The 6,293-nt window shown below is 41.0% G+C and overlaps 1 long non-coding RNA gene across 1 annotated transcript in view; it reads right to left on the bottom strand.

The window, feature by feature from the left end:
• Nucleotides 1-1,989: 1,989 nt before the first annotated feature.
• Nucleotides 1,990-6,293, bottom strand: part of LOC114008640 (uncharacterized) — an 11,320-nt gene continuing 7,016 nt past the window's right edge. Inside the window, exons 2-3 of the long non-coding RNA XR_003550146.1 lie at nt 4,499-4,647; nt 1,990-2,082 (exon numbers count right to left, since the gene is read on the bottom strand). This is a non-coding gene — a long non-coding RNA (uncharacterized LOC114008640). The remainder of the gene's footprint in view (nt 2,083-4,498; nt 4,648-6,293) is intronic.

The raw sequence follows: 6,293 nt of genomic DNA on the forward strand, positions 1-6,293 counted from the left end.
ACAACAACAACAACAACAACAACAACAACAAAATATGCATGGCTGATTTCTTTGCTATGTTTAAATGATCATAAATTATTTATTAAGGAAAAATACAGTGGAAAGGCTTGCTACAAAGAAAACAACTGTTTTACTTCCAAAGTCAAATTACAACTCTGAGAAATTCAAATGTATAAAAGAGCTGGTTGGTCAAGGGGTTAGGTATATAAAACTTTTTCAGTTTAATTTTTTAAAAAACTCCTTTAGAACATATGGTTTAGTTAAACAGGATTTATTTACAGGGCAGAAGAATGTCACATTATATGACTCACGTTCCTACCTAAATTTTCCTGTTGGAACTTTTCCTCTGCCAGATGAGTAATCTTATTTTATGTTGGATCAGCCCCACAATCTGATACAGAGTTATGGATTGAAATAGGAGTCAGTTGTTAGTTGTATAATTCAAATGCTCTTCAAGCACAATGTAGGCATTTCATTCCTTTCATAAAAAATTGAAATTATGTAGAAAATTTCTAATGGTCTTCATCACTAATGAAGTAATATAAGGCAGATTTTCATCTCAAGAACCATAAGTTACCCAAGTTCCGAAAATGCAAAGAAGGTAAATACTATAAGCTAAGTGGAATGAAGAGCTTTACAATGGTTGCTGGCACAATTCTAAAAGAGGTTCTCAAACAGATGGTCTGTGAACATTTAGAAGTGTAAGAGGTGACCATGGGGAGCCAGCATGGGCTCAGTACAAACTTTGTTAGATAATCTAATATTCTATCAAAATTGTGCAAAAATGGATTTGCAAAGCTGATATGATACACACAAGGGAATCTAAGAAGATACAAAAATTAAAATTAGCCATAGAGTACACAGGTATCTAACTTAGTATGATGAATTAACTATGGCTTGGCAAAGCCAATTACTCAGCACATATTATTGAGCCCTTACTTTGTGTCTTACACTGTGCTATGCTGTGCTTCCACACCATCCCTTTCCCATACAGTCCTATCTATGAGGTAGACAACATTATTATCAAGAGACACTGAAGTGTGTGGTTTAAGCACACATACTCAGAGCCAGACAGTCTGCACTCAAATTCTGACTCTGTCACTAACATGTCTGTGTGACCTTGAGAAAGTCACTTAACTTCTGCATTTTCTTCCTCTGTAAAATGGGATAGTAATAGTAATTACCTGAAAGTGGATTGTGCAGTGTATGGTTTAAGCACACAGATCTGGAGCCAGTCTACATTCAAATACCAATTCTGTCACTAACGTGGTTTTGTAACCTTGAAAAAGTCACTTAATTTCTATATTCTGTTCATCTGTAAAATGGGATGATGATAATAATAGTAACTATCTGAAAGTGGGCTGTGAAGATTAAATAAATAGAAGCAAACATTTTAGAGAAGTGTCTGATACATAATAAATGTTCTATGAGTATCACATGTAACGTCCATTTTCAGGTCCTTTTTTCATGTTTTGCCATAGTGTATATGTGCCTGCTGGAGAGAGAAAAAGTGAGACATCACCTCTTCCCCCTGGGAAAACTGCTTCATCATAATCTCTTCTTCTCTGGGGATTTTGGGCAAGCACACGCACACACCAGGCATGATTTAAGGGTCTGGGACTTGAACCAGTCAGTCATGCAGGAGTCCAGAGCCCTGACCACCACACCATCTGCTGGCCCATTTCACGTGCTTCTAACTGAAAGTTTATGTGTCCCCTCAATTAATGTATTGAAGTTCTAAATTCTCAATATAATGGTATATGGAGATGAGGTTCTTGGGAGGTAATTAAGTCATGAAGGTACCCTTATAGGAAAAGGCATTAGAGAGTAATGCCAGAATGGGCACAGTGAGCCCAACACCAGGAAAAGAGCAGTCCAGAGTCCATAACCATCGCCACCATACTGGACGAGATACAAAACACACAGGGGAAGAGGTCAATGTGAGGTGCACTGAGAAACACAGGGCAAGTTATTCTTTGTCTTGGGGCACAGCAGGATCACAAGAAAAACATCAATGCTTGAGGGGCAGTTTCCATTCTGGGCATCCAGGACAGAACGACTGGTTTCTGTTCTCTGCAAGGGCTTGAAGATAAGCAATAATTAACAATGCTGTAGAAGCAAAATGGAGGCAGTCACGACGACTCTTAGATCCTGGTTTAGAAGGTAGGTGTAGCTTCACAATATCTGAGCTGCTAAAATCTTTTCAGTTGGTCATAGAGGAGGGGGCTGGTAGCATCTTTCCCTTCCCCATCTCCATAGCCAGGTATCTGTAAAAGCTCAGCAAGATCACTGTTCACTTCCATCCATTAAGCATTAGGCTTGTTCTATTCTGAGAGATAAAAGGTTAGGTTCTGTATGACTGTAATGCAAAAGGTTGATGTAAAAGACTGATTTTCCTAAGGTTTAATCTATTACGATGGATTCCAGGACTAAGCGCAATATAGTCACTTTAGTACTTTTACGGCTCAGTTACAAGACAGGATCTCTCTCTCTTCACTGTATGAGAATACGGCAAAGTGACAGCCCTCTGCAAACCAGTGACTTGAACTTTCCAGCTCCACACTGTGAGAAATAGATTTCTATCGCTTATTCACCTGGGCTATGATATCTTGTTATAACAGGTCAAGCTGCCTAAGACAAGAGGTAAGCTATGTGTCCTCACAACACAATTTCTACCTTGGCTGCCTACAGTCACATCTGGAAAGTCGGTATTGTCTGAAGTTCTCCCACTTTTGCTGAAGCTGCTGCTTCTGAAACCACAACTTCCCTCCTAGGCAACTTTAGAACAGGATTAGAGTGAGAAATCAAGTTAAAAACTTTTCCTCTTAAGTAATTTATTTGAACGAAAAGCTGGTCAATAAGGTGAGTGTGATATCCCGAGGCTTGAGGAAAGAAGCCAAGGTTGAACAAATGATATGTTCTGTAAGTCTCTCTCGATCAAAAACCAAGACCACTTTTGCACGTACAACTCCTCCTAGTGCTTATAATAAAAGCTCAATACCAAACTCACTCTGGATTATATGCTAGCTTTGGGATGGTAGTCAGTCATCGTAGGTCTCTTGGCACTAATGAGCTCTACTTCATGATTGTACTTTTAATTGTGTATCAGGTCAAAGCATCAGAAATTGAGTTTTGGGATTGTAATAATAGCAGTTTATTTTCTAGCAGATGTCAGATGGCAAGTAATCAAATGAGCAAAGTTAAGATAGAGAAAGATAGGAAAGAACCTGATTTGGTATTAAGGGTGAAGATAATGCATTTGGCATGGAAATGAATTCCCATTTACCAGAAACAACACAATGTAGGAATTATGAAGACAATCTCTGGAGATGAGAGTATCTGGGTATGAATCTTGGTTCTACAACTTACTAGCTGTGCAAACCTGGGCAAATTACTCAGCCTCGATATATGGTCTCCATAAAGCAGATAATGAATGCTGATTCACTGTATCAAATGTGCCACAATGGTGAGGGGTGTTGATGGTAAAGGAGGCTCTTGTGTATATGTACATGTGAGCGGTTAAGGGTATATGGGAATTCTGTATACTTTCCATTTTGAAATAAACCTAAAATTGCTCTTACAATTAAGTCTACTAATTTTTAAACATCATGATGTTGAGATATGCTTTGAGATTAGGTTATAAGAAAAAGCACTCTGTAAAGTGAGTGAAGAGTGAGTTGGACATCTCATTTAACTGTGCCAGCATCAATCACACTGCCTACCATATATGTAGTGGGAACTCCATCTTTCCTTTCCTGCCCCACCTCGCTCAGAAATCTGTAAGCATAAAGTTAGCACCCTCCTCTGGGTAAGAGGGAGAGAATGACACCTGCCAACACATTTTGCACAAAACAGAAGGGAAATCCTAAGGCTAGACAAAACTGGGTATATCTCTTTCTCCAAGAAATTTAGATCAGGGCTTCTCTAACTTAAGAGGGTATAAGAATCACCTGGAGGCCAGCTCTATGGCCTAGCAGTTAAGGGAGCCAGATCCCACAAGGCTGCCTTCTGATTACAATCCTGACCCTGGTAGCTTTAAAAACACACTGTGTAGGACCAGCAGTTAGCATCATGATTATGTCGCTGGACTCTCATGTAGTCGACCAGATTTCGAGTCTCAGACCTGGTGGCTTAAACTCATGCCAGGCACATGTGCGAGCGTGCCCAAGATCCTGAGAGGAGAATGGAAGAGAAGGGTTTGCGGCGTGGCCATCCCCCCTGGGTGTGATTTCTCACTTTCTGTCTCTCTGTCTCTGTCTGGTGAGCACACGCACCCTATAGTAAAAACCTCTCCCCCCCCACCCTCCCCCAAAAAACAAACAAACAAACAAAAAACCACTGGGCACATGTGCTGTGCATGCCCAAAATCCCAAAAGGAGAGAGAAATGGAGAAAGGATTGTGGCATGACTATGCCCCATAGAGGGGCACTTTCTCCCTTTCCCTGTCTCTCTGGTGAGTGCATGATGTGCCCTCTGCCGATGGAAAACAAAGAAGCACCTGGAGGGACTGGTAAACTTCAGAGTCTTGGTTCAGGGATGGGAACTTGCATCTTTAACTGGCTCTCTGGTGATGATGAGTCCATGAATCACGATTCAAAGTTATGAGTTTGCATGGGTCTTAAGGCTCAATTCTGCTCAGCAGAAGTCCTGGAATTTATAAACAGGAAGAATCTGAGTTAAGCAATCTTGTTGAAAGGCACCTAAGGAGCTTCACAGAGGCACCATTTGCTTGGAGGTTTATTTGAATGAAGGGGGTAGATGGTAGAGATCATAAGAAAGGAACTAAAGAAACTGGCCATCTGTATTTATCTCAAAGTGTTGTGGTTTTTTGTTTGTTTTGTTTTGTTTTTGTTATTGTTTTAACTTTTTTTAAAATTGCCCTTATTTATGAAATAGCACATGTACATGCAAGTGAGAGTGACAGAGGGCAAGATCACTCACCCCAGGGTCTGGTCATGTTCTAATCCCATTCTCCAGTTCTCCAGCCTGTCAGAGCTTGGGCACTACTGTATGTGCTCTGTTTATGACAGACCTGGGGATCTGCTGGGACACCCATGTGGGAGCCAGCTTTTCTTGAGCATCGCATTACCGTTATGGCGTGGAGTGGTCCCTTGTTGGTTTTTGAAGTCTACTTATTTATTTCTTCAATGAGACAGATAGAGACACCACCTCCAACAGGTCTTGATGCTGTGATTCACTCCCCTTCCCCTCATTACAAGCATGTTAGTACCCAATGTTCTCAGGGAGTTCTCTTGACAAGAACCCAGAACCCTTCAGGTGAGTCAGCCTCACAGAATGTCATATAATAATTTAGGGTTGCCAGATTTCATAAAAACAAAAATGAAATGCGGAATGCCTAGTTATATTTAAATTTCAGATAAACATCAAAATAATTTTTACTATATCCTATGCAATATGTGGAACAAATCTGGACATATTTATACTGAAAAATTATTGTTTAACTGAAATCCAGTGTTTTTTTTTTTTCTTTTGAGAGGTTTTTGCTGTAGGGCGCGTGCGCTCGCCAGACAGAGAGAGGCAGAGAGACAGAAAGCGAGAAATCACCCCCCGGGGAGATGGCCATGCCACAATCCCTTCTCCTCCATTCTCCTCTCGGGATCTTGGGCACGCACGCACGCACACGCACCCAGCGTGAATTTAAGCCACCGGGTCCAGGATGCGAACTGCGGTCGACTATGTGGGAGTCCAGCGACATAGCCATTACGCTAACCGCTGGTCCCTGAAATCCAGTTTTAATTAAGCATCTTGTATTCTATTTGGCCATCTATATTCATTTTCTATTTTTTGTTTGCTGTAGACTGTGTCCTCCTTAAAATTTCAAATGGCAAAATTCTAACTTCCAACGTGATAGTATTAAGAGGTGAAAGCTTTTGTGAGTGATTAGGTCATGGGGTGGAGCCCTTATGAAAGTGACCCCAGGCCCAGCCTCTGCGGTACTGTCAACAGGACTCCTAACTGCAGTGCTAGAAGCCATAGGGCTGACCGCAGGTTTGAGCCCCAGCCTAACTGACCTGAAACACACTGGGCGTGCAAGTATGCCCGAGATCATTATGAGCTGGAGGGTTGGGGAAAAGGCATTGCAGTGTAATCAACTCCTATTGCTCTGTTTCTCTCTCTCTCATGGGTGTGTATACACATCCTTTGTCATGAATAAAATATTTTTCTCTTTTCTCATTTGCCAGTGGTTACCCATACCTGTCCTTTCTAACCTCTGCTTCTCTTTAACTCTATTGCTTTTTTTTTTTTTTTTTTTGAGGTTTTTTCTTATTGTG

The sequence above is a fragment of the Tupaia chinensis genome, unplaced genomic scaffold (genome assembly GCF_000334495.1).
Source record: "Tupaia chinensis unplaced genomic scaffold, TupChi_1.0 Scaffold000362_1, whole genome shotgun sequence".
Classification (NCBI taxonomy): domain Eukaryota; kingdom Metazoa; phylum Chordata; class Mammalia; order Scandentia; family Tupaiidae; genus Tupaia; species Tupaia belangeri.